This window comes from Aethalodelphis obliquidens, unplaced genomic scaffold (genome assembly GCF_003676395.1).
Source record: "Aethalodelphis obliquidens isolate GAN/ISIS:26980383/991018 unplaced genomic scaffold, ASM367639v1 scaffold10, whole genome shotgun sequence".
NCBI classification, from domain to species: domain Eukaryota; kingdom Metazoa; phylum Chordata; class Mammalia; order Artiodactyla; family Delphinidae; genus Aethalodelphis; species Aethalodelphis obliquidens.
This window is the reverse complement of record NW_020837954.1, coordinates 3,625,166-3,642,756: the sequence shown is the minus strand read 5'-3', so window position 1 is coordinate 3,642,756 and position 17,591 is coordinate 3,625,166.

Here is a 17,591-nt window from a genome sequence, read left to right as displayed (position 1 = left end):
CTTTCTAGTACACAGCAAAGTGATTCAGTTATATATGTATATATTCTTTTTCATACTCTTTTCCATTATGGCTTATTACAGGATATTGAATATAGTCCCCTGTGCTATACAGTAGGGAGAAAACATTTGCAAATGATGTGAACAGGAAGGGCTTCATTTCTAAAATATACAAACAGCTCATACAACTCAATGACAACAACAACAAAAAAAACCCAACCCAATAAAAAAGTGAGCAGAAGACCTAAATAGACATTTCTCCAAAGAAGGCATCTTGATGGCCAACAGGCACATGAAAAAATGCTCAACTTCACTAATTATTAAAGGAAATGCAAATTCAAATTATAATCAGGTATCACCTCACAACAGTCAGAATGTCCATCATTAAAAAGTCTACAAATAATAAATGCCAGAGAGGGTGTGAAGAAAAGGGAACTCTCCTACATTGTTGGTGGGAATGTAAATTGGATCAACCACTATGGAAAACAGTATGGAGGTTCCTTAACAAACTAAAAATAGAGTTACCATATGATCCTGCAATCCCACTCCTGGGTGTATATCTGAAGAAAACTCTACTTTGAAAAGATACATGTACACCAATGTTCATAGAAATACTATTCACAATAGTCAAAACATGGAAGCAACCTAAGTGCCCACCAACAGAGGAATGGATAAAGAAGGTGTGATACACACACACACACACACACACACACACACACACACACACATAATGGAATACTACTCAGCCATTAAAAAGAATGAAATAATGCCACTTGCAGCAACATGGATGGGCTCAGACATTATCATACTAAGTGAAGTAAGTCAGAAGACAAATATCGTATGATATCACTCATATGTGGAATCTAAAATATGATCTAAATGAACTTATTTACAAAACAGAAAGAGACTCACAGACATAGAAAACAAACATATGGTTACCAAAGGGGAATGGAGGTAGGGAGGAACAAACTAGGAGCTGGAATAGCAGATACAAACTACTATATATAAAATAGATAAACAAAACAAACTTTTTAAAAAACTTCATGGACAATCTGCTTTCAGGGAACTGCAAAATGGGTCATAAGGCAGGAAGCTTTTATAGAATAAAGGATAAAGAACAAGGAACAGAAAATTGGAAAATATCTGCTTGGCTGGGGCTACATAGCCTTCTTTGGGGTGAGAAGGACCTGGGTTGGATTGGCGTTTAGGGGCTGGCTGACTGGATATACTGTGTTTCTGTTCAAGTGGAGCATTTACAGGGAAATAAAAGTTATCTAAGTTTTGGTTTGCCCACGTAGCACAGTGGGGAGGAGCAGGAGCGGCTCTAACTATATATATATATATTTTTAAATATTGACATATGTCGTGAATTTTTTTTTTTTTTTTTTTTTTTTTGCGGTACGCGGGCCTCTCACTGTTGTGGCCTTTCCCGTTGCAGAGTACAGGCTCCGGACGCACAGGCTCAGCGGCCATGGCTCACGGGCCCAGCCGCTCCGCAGCATGTGGGATCCTCCCGGACTGGGGCACGAACCCGCGTCCCCTGCATTGGCAGGCAGACTCTCAACCACTGCGCCACCAGGGAAGCCCTGTCGTGAATTTTTAAATTTATTTATTTATGGCTGTGTTGGGTCTTCGTTTCTGTGAGAGGGCTTTCTCTAGTTGCAGCAAGTGGGGGTCGCTTCATCGCGGTGCACAGGCCTCTCACTATCGCGGCCTCTCTTGTTGCGGAGCACAGGCTCCAGACGTGCAGGCTCAGTAGTTGTGGCTCACGGGTCTAGTTGCTCCGCGGCATGTGGGATCTTCCCGGACTAGGGCTCGAACCCGTGTCCACTGCATTGGCAGGCAGATTCTCAACCACTGAGCCACCAGGGAAGCCCGGCTCTAACTATGGAGCTTAGGATTTATTTCAACAACAGTAACTGCTATTTTTGACATTTTAATTGTGTACTAAGTACACTATTTGTAAAAAATATTTTACAACTTCATCCTGTTTTAACTATAAGAGTAGCATCTGTGTGAATATAGTTTCTTATTCTACATGGACCATAGAACAACATAGTAAATAGTACTAAATCTATCAGTTCACCAAATGTAGACTTAGCTTTAAGATATTGAGAAGCACGCATCTGAAAACAGTAAAATAAGGGCTACGCATTGTAACGTGGTTGGCTTAAATGTAGCATAAACCTTGCAAATTTGACTCCTCCTGAGTAGTTTGCATCTGTCTTCATTAGAGTGAATGTATATCCCCAAACTTCTGAGTTCTTACATATAAAGGATAAAATTGATAGCTAATTAAATAGTAGCAGTGATTCATTTAAAAAATATTTATCAGACATATATTCTGGCCATGAATTGTGCTGAGAATTTAAAATGCAATGATGACCTAGCCAGACATAAGCCCTGGTACCTTGGATTTCATAATCTCATAGTGCACATGAATTTGAATGTCTAACATATTTTCTGTGAAGCACTCTAAAACTACCTGTACTATATCCACTGGCCAGGCCAATGTCACTTTTTGATGGTACTTTTATCAGAGCTAAACTGCATGAAAGAAGCAGCCTTATAAGTTGCTATACGGAAACGATTTTCACGTTTTCACAGATCTTTGGGAACATCTCAAGACGTCTCATTATCTCTAGCATCACCATCAAATTCGCAAAACAAAATAAAACAGAATTAACAAACAAACAATGAAACCTAGTAACACTAATTATCTATGCCAAGTGGCTTATTCGGAAGGCTGGGAAGTACATGCTGTAATATAAAACAAAAAAAATTTTGTAACTTTTGGGTAATGCAACTCCAAAAAGCTTGGAATGTCTACCTTAAGGTCTCTATCTTTATTTTCTTCTGCTACATAAACTTCCATGGACACAACACATTATTTCCTATTCTATCATTCATCTGAGACTTCCTAGCGGAAAGAGCACAAATATGGCTGAGGCGTCAAGATAATTTCCTGCTTCAATTGGTTCAAGATTTCTCTTTCAGAATTAAATACTTTTTAAGAAGAGAGGGAAAAAAAGGAAAAGTAATCACTAGCTTTTAAGTGAAATGTTTACTAATCCTGTAAGTATTTTGCTTGTGCTAATTGGTTATTGAACAATATTTTGCAAATGCCTTCCAGTATTTTGCCTAAGAGGAAGGATTCTGCATCCATTTGATTAGAATATTTGAGCTTTTAAATATTTTCATCACTACAAAGCCATGTTAAGGAAAATGTATCAGACGCCAAATCTTAATACATTGGTGACTGGCAATACTTGCCTTTGTGTCGTCACATTAATTTTTTTGGTGTTGCTTTAGCAAAAAGCTTTTTCTGGGATCTTTGAAATATAAATGTATAAAGCTATAAAGTTATAAAATTAAAATTTTCTATTATAAAAAGAATTATAAAATTGGCAGAGATGTATTTTTAAAAATATATATTATTAACAGTTGCAACTTGTCTTTATAAATCAAAATTTTCTTGATAGTTTGCTACCAAAAATATAAATAAATCAGATGCTAAGGCTGTTATTTACAACAACTAATTTCAAGTCTATATATCATCAAATTAATTTTATCCATAATTAATTTTTAAATAAATGTAAATTTAATTCATATATTAGTCAGTTTATATTAATATAAGGCCTTTTTTCTTCCATTTTATAAAAAGATTTTTATTTTTATTGGGAAAAGTAGTCCACTTAAAACCACAACATATATGTGTGTGTTTGGCTTAGCTTTTATTTTCAGTGTTGGGTTATGTGAGTATCTTTATTTGTCAGAGTGGAATATTTAAGAACTATTTATAACTACTATTTAATGGTAGTTATGAGGTTGTAATGAAGATATTATGTCCATTGAATTGATATTTAAATCCAACTGGAAAAATTACATTAGTAATTTTTTTCTGTATTTTCTCTGAAGAATATATAACTCAATGCCTGTCTATATTTGAACATTATGCCAATCAAATGTTGATGTGTACTCACTTCAGAAGGCTTGAGGAAAACCATGTTAAATTTGGATGACAAGAAATCCAAATCCTTTGTTATAAATCCAGAGGAAAAGTTTATTTGAAAATAAAATACAATATTGAATGAAATCAATGTTAACAATCCTATCAAATGGGGGTAAACACATTGGTTGAAATCCCAGGCAGATAACATGATGAGTGAAGTGGTCCAGTACAAGTGTGAATGAGGGAATCAGGGCAATGCCTTGAGCCCATGTCCTACCTAAAAAGGACAATTGCTATTTAGCTTTGGCCAGTAGTTACTACATGTGAGTGTGGGACTAGAGTTACCAGATTATGTAATTTTTCAAAAGGACACTGAAAAACATATTTTTAAAACACATGGACACTATTTTTAAATGTTGGCCCCCAAAATAAGAGCACAATGCTGGCAAAATAAAACAAGGTAGTTAGTCTATAACCTCCCAACTATGTAAATCAAGCTCAATTATTTAAAATAATTTTCTTTTTGTATGAATCACAGGGACATATATGAGTCTGCATTATGAAAGAATAATTCATTATTTAAAACTATGTAAAGAATTCAGGCTCACACATAATATGTAAAGTCACTTAAGCACTTACATATTTTTTGAAAATATATATTTCAGTGCATTTTATTCTTCTTCCTTTGACTACTAACAATATATTAAAAAGCTATAAGTAAATATTCCCTCCAAAAGTAATAGCTTTAAACTTAATTAACTGTTTAACTCCTTAGAAAAGGATTAAAGAAGACATTTCCTTGAGTCCTTAACCATATTTCATACTGTTTTCAAATTAACCTTACAGAAAGTCAGAACTACAAGGATTCTTGAAAATTATTTAATAAAATCCTTTATGTTATGTATGAATAAGGTCCAGAAAGGAGAAGTGCTTGTCCAATATCACAGAAATAGCTAACCACAGAACTGATAAGCCAAATAGCATAAAGTTAAGAAGTAACAGTTAATATTCCAAATTAAGTTTATGAAAAGAATTACAAGATAGCATGTGAGAAAATATATCATATGTAGTAAGCTAGAATATAAAATGTACAACTGGTATAGATACTGACATGAGTAAATTTTACTAGGAGGTCTAACTAAATAGCCTTACTGTTACTTTTAATGTACATTCATTAATATTTTTATGGTTGGTAAAGCAGTTTTCAAGCTGTTAACTAAGAGTGAAAGAATTCTGGATGGGTATCATTTGTGAGCATCTGGGGGGATTTTCAAAGAGGCTTGTGCCAGTGGATAGAGCTGGTGTCCTGAGCCTTAATAGTAATTAAACTTACTGTCTGTCTTTCATCTTTGCTTTGCAAATAAGCTGAGAAATCGGAGATTTCTCATTGACAAAAAAATAGGAATTTAGTGGGCAGTTCAATAGAAAAAGGTTTTAGAAAGTGTAAAAGATGAAAACTCTGCTTCTGTCAGAAGAGCTGACAGGATTCAGACAGGTTCCAGCAGGGAATGATGGCATTTTCTATCAGAACCACAGGGACTGGATACTAATGTAGCCAGTGTGAATTTGCTCCACATACTAAGTAGCATGCTTTATTTGTTCTAAAAACAAACTACACCATATTCCAAATCTCCACCATCTAGAGTGGTAAAAAAATTATATTTCTTGTATTTAATAAATGGGGTTATTTTCTTCCCTAGAAATATCCAAAGACCTGGAAGAGGTATAGTTGGTCCAGAAATGGAATGGTGGCAGGGAGGTGGTCGTTATGGCAGTTATTATCTCCTTATGCTCCATGATGCCTTTATTGCAGTTCATCTTCTGCTCTATGTAGGGCACTGATTCACTGACAGGCTCAATAATCCTCCCCTGGTGATGCCACTCACTGAGTGCAAGCTTGGCCTCAAAGATCTATAACGCTGCCTTCTAGGCTGCAATGCTAAGTGGTTTGTTTTTCACATCACTCAGCCATTCCCCATTAATGTTAGCTGCATGCAAGTGGACTCTGACATTTTATAATTCTGTCTCTCAGGTAGAATCACTTCCCCCTTCTCAATTCTCAGTACTGACATCTCTCTCCTTCTTCTGGATGAGCCACTCATGCCTCAAAAACTCTTGGGTGGGGTTTTTCCTCCAGATAATAGCTCAATAACTCCTAACACACAAACTCAGGTAAAGGAACTAAGTTTCACTTAAAGTAGAACTAACTTCATAGCCAGTCAGTAAAAATGATTCAGCAAAGGATAAGCCAAATAGGTGAAAGATAAAGACATGTGATGATTGGGTCAGGGGTGGAGTGGAAGGTTGTATTAATAAAATAAGCAATTGAAATCCTTGGGATTGGTTAGGGGATTATGGGTCCATGTCTCAGCTCACATGATGGGTTGAAGTTAAAAGTTCTAGCTTGGGACTGGAGTTGGGGATAAAGATCTGAAAATAAACCTGTAAATGAAATTGAGAAATGTATTACCTAGCTGAGGGGGTATTCCAAATCTATCTCCAGCTAACAATACCTGGATAAACATGCCACCTTGGCATATTTGAAGTAAGAAAAAGGGAAGCAAGCCTTGGTGTTCCATAAACATATGCCAACTAAACCAATTTATGGCTAAGTTTCCATAGAGTTTCAGTTGTTAGTATACAGGGAATGGATTAAACTTTTATTTTTCTATGATTCTTGTTTTTTTCTTTTCTTAGTTTCCAAATAAACTTTATTAGAAAAATTCCAATTCTTCCTCAGTTTAACAGGGAAAGTTTTATTAGACCAATGCCAAGGCGTAAAGGAAATCTGAGTGTTTATGAAGCGTAGCATGGTGGTGTTACTATTCATTTTGGCTTAACATTATAAGAAGAGCTAGTGGATCAGAGAAGTGAAAATGCATAATGAGAAAATTTGGAACAGTTAAAATATTTACCCTTTAGCACCACAGGTTTTTCTGTCATGGGGGTGGTAGGGCTTCTGGAGAATGGAGGATGTAGAGAGTATATAAAATTATATATCATAATCCTAGTTAGTGTGTGAGTACCAGGCATTTTGAAGGCCCTGTAACATACTATTGATAGGGATATTGATAACTGTGTTCAATCTAAAAGAGAATCTTATCATCTCCTTCCTTATGTTTGTCCTCCTTCTTTACCTCCTTCTCAGGTAACAATAAATAGACTTACCTAAATTTTTTTTTTTTTTTTTTTGTGGTACGCAGGCCTATCACTGCTGTGGCTTCTCCTGTCGCGGAGCACAGGCTCCGGACGCGCAGGCCCAGCGGCCATGGCCCACGGGCCCAGCTGCTCCGCGGCATGTGGAATCCTCCTGGACCGGGGCACGAACCCGTGTCCCCTGCACCGGCAGGTGGACTCCCAACCACTGCGCCACCAGGGAAGCCCCGACTTACCTAAATTTTAATTAAGAAATAGAGTATTGTTAATATTTAGGTCATTGGGAAGTTATAACTATAAGCCTCTGGCTTCTGATACCTTCCATGATACATGACAGGCATAGTTAACATTGTGCTGGGACACTGGATTTCCACACAAAAAAGAATGAAGTTGGAATCCTATCTCATACCATATACAAAATTAACTCAAAATGGATCAGTAGCCTAAATATAAGAGCTAAAACCATAAAACTCCTAGAAGAAAACATAGAAGTAAATCTTCATGACTTTAAATTTGCAATGAATTCTTAGTAATGACACCAAAAGAAGAAACAAGAAAAAATAGATAAGTTGGACTTCATCAAAATTTAAAACTTTTGTGTATCAAAGCACAGTATCAATAAAATGAAGACAAGTTACAAAATGGGAAAAATATTTGTAAATCATGTATCAGATAAAGGACTAGTATGCAGAATATATAAAGAACATCTACTACTGAACAACAGAAAGATAACCCAATTTAAAACTGGGCAAAGTAGTTGAATATACATTTTTTCAAAGACAATTATAAAGGCTACGACCAGTGTAAAATGCATAATTTCTGAAAGGAACTGTGATATACTTTTTATTTATTTATTTTTTTTAAATAGGTAAGATGGAGTCATCATTAAGAAGAAATTTTTTTAAAAAATTTATTTATCTATTTATTTTTGGCTGCGTTGAGTCTTTGTTGCTGTGTGTAGGCTTTCTCTAGTTACGGCGAGCAGGGGCCACTCTTCATTGCGGTGCGCGAGCTTCTCATCACGGTGGCTTCTCTTGTTGCGGAGCATGGGCTCTAGGTGCGTGGGCTTCAGTAGTTGTGGCTCGCGTGTCCTAGAACACAGGCTCAGCAGTTGTGGTGCACGGGCCTGGTGGCTCTGTGGCATGTGGGATCTTCCCAGACCAGGGCTCGAACCCGTGTCCCCTACATTGGCAGGCAGATTCTTAACCACTATGCCACCAGGGAAGCCCTATATTTTTATTAAATAATATTTTTGACAGGAATTAAATGCTAAACAGAAGTATACTGTGTGTGAGGTGTGTGTGTGTGTGTGGGGGGGGGTGTATGTGTGTGTATTCTTTCTTCTATCATTGTAGAATAGCCAGATAAATACAATAAACGTTCTCATCGAACATATAGGCTATATACTTTATGTTAAATGAGAACATGTTTATTATATTTTTAGTATAATCTTTTTGAGGTTCATCTCCATTGTAGCATGTATAAGTACTTCACTTCTTTTTATGGTTAAGTAATATTCTATTCTATGACTATACCATGTATTTTATCCCTTCATTAGTTGATGGAGATTTGAGTTGCTTCCAGTGTTTGGCTACTGTGAATAATGCTGCTATTAGCATTCATGTAAAAGTATTTGTTTGAACTTATGGTTACTGGGGGGAAAAAGGGGGAGGGATAAATTAGGAGATCGGGATTGACATATACACACTACTATATATAAAATAGATAACTAATAAGGACCTACTGTATAGCACAGGGAGCTCTACTCAATATTCTGTAATGACCTATATGGGAAAAGAATATAAAAAAGAGTGGACACATGTATATGTATAACTGATTTACTTTGCTGTACACCTGAAACTAACACAACACTGTAAATCAACTATACTCCAATAAACACTGAAAAAAATAGAAGTATTTGTTTGAAACCTGTTTTCAATTCTTTTGGGTAAGTATGTAACCTATGAGTGGAATTTCTGGGTTATATAGGAATTCCATATTTAGCTTTTTTTGAGAAACACCAAACAGGGTGGCTAAAGTTCACAGAGTGTCACATTGCTGAGAGAAAAGAGCTTCACAGAGATAAAACTTTGGAAATATGAATGGGTCCCCGTGAGTCTTCAGCTGAGTACTAATCATCTCATGCAGTGGAGGAAACTACCTAAAGATTAGAGGTAACAGTACTTGGTGCTCACTCAGAGCTAGAAATACTTCCTGTCCCCTCTACTCAAAATGGAAAACCTCATAATTCACTCTGCTAGAGTACTAAGAGTGTTTTGCCTCAGTTGTGCGGCAAGATTAGCCCTGGATTATAAGGTGACCTCACCCCATCTCATAAGCTTAAAGCAAGACCCGCAAATATCAAACTGTTTCCAGAAGCCACATTAAAGAACAAAGGTCAAGAATATTTGTAGAAACACAAAAATATCCAGCATACAATGTAAAATTAACAATGCCTGACATACTGTAAAAATAATCAGACATGTAGAAAGGTGGGACAATATGATTCATATTGAGGAGAAAAAGCAAACAACCAAAACTGTATCAGAGGGACTTCCCTGGTGGCGCAGTGGTTAAGAATCCGCCTGCCAACGCAGGGGGCGCGGTTTCGAGCCCTGGTCCAGGAAGATCCCACATGCCACGGAGCAACTAAGCCCGTGCACCACAACAACTGAACCTGCGCTCTAGAGCCCGCGAGCCACAACTACTGAGTCTGCATGCCACATCTACTGAAGCCCACGTGCCTAGAGCCTGTGCTCCGCAACAAGAGACACCACTGCAATGAGAAGCCTGCAGACTACAACGAAAAGTAGCCCCCGTTCACCGCAACTAGAGAAAGCCCGCACACAGTAATGAAGACCCAACACAGCCAAAAATAAATTAATTAATTAATTAAAAAAAAAAGTAAGTGGAGCTCAATTAAAAAAATATATCAGAAATTACAAAGGATAGAATCAATAAAGATATTAAAACAATTATTGTAACTGTCTCCCATATATTCAAGAATCTACAGGATTTATTCAACATACTAAGTGGATTCTTGGAAGATATAAAAAAGACCCAAAATTAACTTTCAGAGATGAAAACTTCAACATCGGAGACAGGAAGCCTCCTTAACTTTTACTGGATCTGTATAAATGGAAAATTCTAAGTTTAGTGATCAGAAGTCTGATCTGAATCACCAAAATAGAGTCATGGCCCCTGAATCAAATTCTAGTCCTGAATCAATTTACAAATCCTAGAAGGGGACCTTGAGAAAGGATCTTGCTATATTATGAAAATTTTATACTGTGTGACAATGAGCTCCTACCCATGGTATTTCCTGGTCTTATATTATCATTATGAAGCAGCTGGCTTAATAGGACTGTGGATTGCTCTTTTGATGACTCAGTTATGGTGCCAGGTAGGTGGCAATACCTTGTGAGATTGAGACAATGTCCTCTAGGATGTGCTCAATGCTTTAAATCAACCTCTAACATACGGTGCTATTTCTCCCATCACCAGGATTTACAAATCCTTACATTGTAAATCCAAGAGCTGGAAATGAGAGCCGCTCCTCTCACATTGCCTCTAGTCATCTTGGCTAGCAAAATGTTTCTTTCCCATTCCCATGACTTTAGGGTATGTTGGCCTAGAGGTCATAGTTTCAAAACAAGGAATGCATCCCCCAGGGGACACAATAAATATTCCATTGAACTGGAAGTGGCTGCCATCTGGCCACTGTGGGCTCTTCAAGCCTCTGAATCAACAGAAAAAGAAAGGAGTTATGCTGGCTGCAGTGATCAGTCCTGGCTATCAAGGAAAATAGGGTGCTATTGCACAATGAGGGTAAAGTAGATTCTGTCTGAAATACAGGAGATCCCCTGGGGCAGCAGTCCCCAACCTTTTTGGCACCAGGGACCGGTTTCATGGAAAACAATTTTTCCACGGATAGGGCAGGGTTGGGGAATGGTTCAAGCGGTGATGCCAGCGATGGGCAGCGATGGGGAGCAGCAGATGAAAATTGCTCGCTCACCGCTCACCTCCTGCTGTGCGGCCCAGGTTCCGGAGGCTGGGGACTCCTGCCCTAGGGCATCTCTTTGTATGCCTATGTACTTTGATTAAAGTCAGTGGAAAACTATGACAACTCCATTCAGGTAGGATTTCTAATAGCCCAGATCCTTCAGAAATTAAGGTTTGGGTCATCCCACTTGGCAAAGAACCACAACCAGCTGAGGTGCTTGCTGAGGGCAAAGGGAATATGGAAAGAGTAGTGGAAGAAGGAAATGAAAGAAGGTAGTGGAAGAAATACCAGCTATGATAATGTGACCATTTGCAGAAAGGAAGACAATAATCATTATGAGTATTTCTTTACTATTTTCATGCGAATATTTGTATATGTATTAAATATTTTTGTTTTATTACCTCTGTCATCCTCTTATCATGTAACATGTGTTAATAACAATTAACTTTATATTTCAATATTTAAATTATAGGATATCACAGGAGACGTGTGAACATCACCCGAAGATTTTGTATCCTCTCCTGGGGAAAGGGTTAGCATTTTTCAGTTTTACGTGGGATAGTTCATTCTATCATGTCATTAAGTTCATTATGTTAGTCAGAAGTATGATTTTACTATTTTTATTTAGTGATTAAATATGGTTTAAAGAGATGTATATGGGTGCTAAGTTGACAAACAGTGGCCTGTGATGGCTGTGTGATATGACGGCAGTCTAGTATGTTTCTAGTTAGAGTGGTCTACAAGGGAGATTCTCTTGTGAGAGTTGGAGAACAGAAGGGAGGCAGCAGACATTTTGTTGCATACATAAAACCTCTCCTAGTTATTCAATCAAACAATAGGTTCTGCTGTGAAGGAATTTTGAGATGCAGTTAAAGTTCCAATTTTGAGTAAATCAAAAGGGAGGTTATTCTGGGTGGACCTGAAAATCAGGTGGTAGTCATTAAAGCAACCATGTCTCTGAAAATCTGAGACTCCAAGCACGGTTGGGCCTGCAATTGTTCTCTCTTCCCTCTGTGTCTTTTCTTCCTGACTGTCCATCTATGGGCTTCGGGCTTGCTTAACCAGAGTCAATTCCCTTATTATCACTATATATCTAGACAGTACCTACATCTATATATGTGTGTGCATGTATACATACCCGTGTGTGTGTGTGTGTGTGTGTGTGTGTGTGTGTGTGTGTATAAATTTAAAAAGTATATATCCTAGTGGTCTGCTTCTCTGGTTGAAACCTGACTGATAGAGATTAAAAGAGATTTGAGAGACATGAACCAGTAACAGTATATTTATCTGGGTTGAGGTTTGAACAAAATGTTAAAAACTTTTTAAGACTATTGAGGAAATTTAAACACAGACCAGATATTGGACAATATTAAGAAGTTCGTGTCAATTATTTTCAATGTAATGATGATATTTTAGATATTTTAAAAAGCCTATAATATTTTCAAAATAAAAATGGTATGATAGTTAGAGTTTGTTTCAAATTATCCCAAGGGACAGGTTATAAATGAAACAATATTGGTCATGAGTTTACAGTTTTGAAGGTAGGTGTATGGTACATGGGATTCATTATACTATTTTATCTCCTTTTGAATACATTTCAAAGTTTCCATAATAAGAAGGTAAGATAAAAAAATTAAAAGCCCAAAAATACTTAACCTTGAGAAGAAAAGGCTAAGTAAAGGCAAATTTTGCATTTACTAATTTTTCTACCCCACTACAGACATTAGGTAGAACTGCAATATCCAGCCTCTTCTGTCTCCCTCTTTCTATCACACACACACACACACACACACACTCACATACCCTCTTTCTATACCATATGCACATAAACATCCATACATAAAATGTAGGTTTTAATAAGAAAGCTCTATATACTCTTAGTTATATGAAATGACACATGTATAAAAGAATTTAGAATTACGTGATGTCAATTAAGCACTTCTGACCTACCACAGAAATGCTTACATAGTGAAACCAAAAGATTAAATAGCAAGGCAGAATCTACGGATGAGTACGGTAATGTAATTTTTTAAAATATATAAGGATGTCAATTTTTTTGTACTTATGAACACAAACAACACTGTTATAAGACAAACAGAACTTTAAATTATTTGACCTATAACAAACAGTGGAAATAGCAAATAGAAAGAAGGCTTTCCAGAAACATTAAAAGCTTGTTTGGAAGTCAAGAAGGACTATGGCTTATTTGAGCAGCAAGAAGTAAACAGACAGGAAATCTGAACAATCCATAATGTAAGCAATTCCTTGATGCTACCTGTGGGTCCAGTGGTTTATCATTTGAAGTTGTATTTTATTATATTTATGATGTCTCATTTATTATTTCTTCATTCACTTCATCTTGTTACATACAGTACCTTCTAATGAAGGAGTAATCCTATCAAAATGATAGATTCCATGTTAAAATGTGAAAAGATACATTAAAAAATTCTATTCTAGGGCTTCCCTGGTGGCGCAGTGGTTGGGAGTCCGCCTGCCGATGCAGGGGACTCGGGTTCATGCCCCGGTCCGGGAAGATCCCACATGCTGTGGAGCGGCTGGGCCCGTGAGCCATGGCCGCTGAGCCTGCGCGTCCGGAGCCTGTGCTCCGCAACGGGAGAGGCCACAGCAGTGAGAGGCTCGCGTACTGCAAAAAATAAATAAATAAATAAATAAAATTCTAATCTACTCCTTTCTACCTCTGTTCTTAATCTTTGGCCTTAGCTCTAGCTAATAAAAGTATAGATAGGGAATAAAACATCATGGAGGGTAGAGGATGTGAGAATGTGCTAATTTATTACACCACAATATAATATATGATTGACCTATGATAAACATTTCTACTATTACACATGGGGAAGTTGTTATTTAAAGGAATTTGATGAATAAAAAAGACTTTATGGTTTATAACTGGCAGGGCTAAAACAAAAAGTCAAAGCTCGAGTATTATTAGGGTGACCATATAATTTATTGTCCAAATTGGGAAAATTCTGAGGGTAACTGATAATTGCTCTGGGACATCTGGCACAAGCCAAGAACATCTTGGTCAAATGAAGACTCAGGATCACTCTAGACATTATCAGAATAAAATATAATGTATGTGTACTTGAAGGTATTTTATGGAAGCAACAGATAAGTGATTTAAACTTAGTTGATAAAACATATGAGTACTACTCAACTATCGCTTCTTTAGTTTACTTTTATAGCTCTTTTTTTCTTATTCTTTTTTTTTTGCTCTGTCTTAACAACTTTATCATTTACTTTTTTCACCCCAGCAATTTTTCACATCTAAATGGCTTAAAAGATGAAACTTCACAATTTGAATTATTGTCTCAAGAAAATATTTTCAACTATAGATTTTAGTGAATTATTATTTTTAAATGCAAAAATATAGGGAACAAATGTATTAAATATATTCTTTACAGTATCAAAATTGTTTTCCTTGGTATATTATTTTGCAGTGCACCTAAAGTACATCTTCAAAATGTGTATTATTAACTGATTTTAAAATGCATCTTAAAGCACACAATACGTACTTTGATTTTGATAATTTTCTTTGTATGATTCTATGAATGGTAGCAAACATACTAATATAGAAATTTGTTTTTGGAGACTTACAGAGCATTTTCCAATTCTATTTTATAGATGAGGAAACTGAAACTCAGAGCAGGTAAATGAGTTACTGTACGTAACAAAGTTAGTAAGTTTAAGAGTCAGAACCAGATTATCAGTTCAAGGTTCTTTTTGTTGTTTGTTTTTAACTTTTTATTTTAAAATAAGTTTAGTCTTAAAGAAGAGTTGCAAAGATAGAAGTTCCCCAATACTTTCCCCCAGGTTCCCCTAAGGTTAACCTTTTACATATCCATGTTCCAATTATCACAAGGCTCTTTTTATCACACTGTGGAAAGTGTTATTTATTGTCTAAACATGCATTTCATAATATACCCAATGATAAAGAAATTAGGATTTTTTTTTATAATATTAACATATCTCATTATCTATTAGGATGACACATTTGCAACTGGAATATTGAGGTTTGGGGACTTTTTGGAATAATGCTAATAACACATTTATGTCTCTATATAAATTAGTGTGAGCTTTCATAGACTGTTTCATAAACATATCCACGACAGTGAATTTATACTATTAGATACATAAACATAAAACCTGTTTGAATTTTTGAGATAAGTTTCAATAAATCTTTTTTTTTTTTTTTGCGGTATGCGGGCCTCTCACTGTTGTGGTCTCTCCCCTTGTGGAGCACAGGCTCCGGACGCGCAGGCTCAGTGGCCATGGCTCACGGGCCCAGCCGCTCCGCGGCATGTGGGATCTTCCCGCACTGGGGCACGAACCCGTGTCCCCTGCATCGGCAGGCGGACTCTCAACCACTGCGCCACCAGGGAAGCCCAATAAATCATTTTTTAAGAAGTACAATCTTAGAAAAACACTTCTAATCAATGTCTATTTATAGAACTTGTTATATAAGATCTGGGATATAGGATTAGGTGATACACTTTTTGGTATGTATTTTCTCCTATTTTCTTTGTGCTGCATTGAGTGAAAAAAGGATCAGAATAGGTATATTGATTCTGTCTAAAAAACTAAAAACGCGGTTTTTAAAAACATAGAAAAAATTAGTTGGGTTGTTGACAAGCTATTCTTGGTTACAATATTTGGATTGTGAAAACTGTAAAACTTTTTAGTACTTTAAGCTTTCCAAATTTTTTCGTATTTATTTGATCTTTCCCAACAGTACTTTGCAGTAACAGGCTTCTCATTTTCCTTTTTCCTAATTTCATTTTGATACTAGTAGCAAACTGTTACTGCCCTACCCATGTCTCCTTGTCTACCATTTCAGAGCACACTGGCCTGATTTTCCGTATTGGTGGGGGATATTCCACAGCATTTCCAGCCTCTGTAAGGGCAGAACAGCCTCCAGCCTCCATAGAAAGTCCTCAGAAAAAGATGCAGCTCTAGCAGTTGGAAGATTGGCCAGCATGCATTGAATAGACTTCGACCAATGACCAAAGGGAGGTGGTGTATATTTATACCTGTTTTCTCACGCTTTGGGTGGGATAATTCTAAGGCTACTATTTTAAAGGGTTTTCCAGGAAATCCCAGTGAGATTAAGCTGTTTACTCACAGTGATAATTTGCCTGGGAATTCACACCCTTCATTGCCTCCCTTCCATTCCCTGTCTCACTTCCCCAAGATGCTACTGTGTTTTCTGAAATCACTTCCAAAATAAACTACTTGCACTTGAATCCTTAACTCAGGATCTGCTTCTAATAGAACATAAACTCAGAAAATATATTCCCAAAGCACAGGCTGCAGAGAAACACTCAGTATTTATGTTGTTTAGTAACAGAACTGATTTTAGGACAGGTAGGAGCATGGAGACAAAGAAAATAGGTTTGGGGATATTTGTGGATATCAACTATCTGTGCTTTCTCTAGAAAGCCAATCATTATTACTGAAAATATATTATCTTTTGTTACTCAGACTAAAATTTAGGAAGGAAAAGAATACCTAATGAAAGCCAATAAAGACTAGGGATTTTGTTCTTCAGATTAATATCATTTTCTATCATAGTTTCTTATGTTCATAAGTCATCAACTAATTGGCAAGGAAAAGCACACAAATTCTATTATGTCAAGGTGTTAAAATATTATTAAATTTGCAGTGCCAATTGCTTGGTTAATTAAAAAATAAACGATTTCTTTTCAAAGAATTAAAAGGTCAAGTGTTTCTATTATATTTTTTGAAAAGTTCATTCAGTTTATTTGTAGCGTAAGATGTATAACATGCTGTAATAATAATATAGCATGCTGTATAGCAGCTTATTAATGAACTGGAAGCTGCTTTACCTTTTTTTTCCTTCAGTTTTATTAGCTGGTACAAATGCAGAAGACAACAGGTAAAATGTTTATCTGTTTAATCAGAATGGTAGAGGTATATGCAGTGAGAAATATAATTTTTTTTCAAAAGACAATGAAATATACTAGGGAATAGAGCCTTAATTGGAATGTATTCTCTGATAATCTTCATTGACCAAATCAGCTCAGAGCTGACTGATCCATAGATGTTTGACCAGGTCAGAGGCTTAGGATAGCCTCTGTAATTGCTGGCATATCATAGCTTGGTTACTATTAGGTATACTATCCATATTAAAAATCTTATCTTCTGCTTCTGGGTCCCATGCAGTGGTGAATAGTATTTAAATATTAAGTCTAAAGAAGGAATAAGAGAAGGGTCAAATAAATATCATAAGAATACAGTGTCATGACTATTTCAGTAAGCTTATGTGTATAAGGCAATTTAATTTAGAAAGCTCATTTTGAACCTAACTTACACATGGCAATGACAAATATTTTCTAAACTATTTTAGAAATAGTTTACTTATTTTTAGAAATTTGTGAACCTCAGGTTTTCCAGTTCTAAAATGTAGTCTTTCCCCAATTTAAAACTACATTCTATTGAGTACTT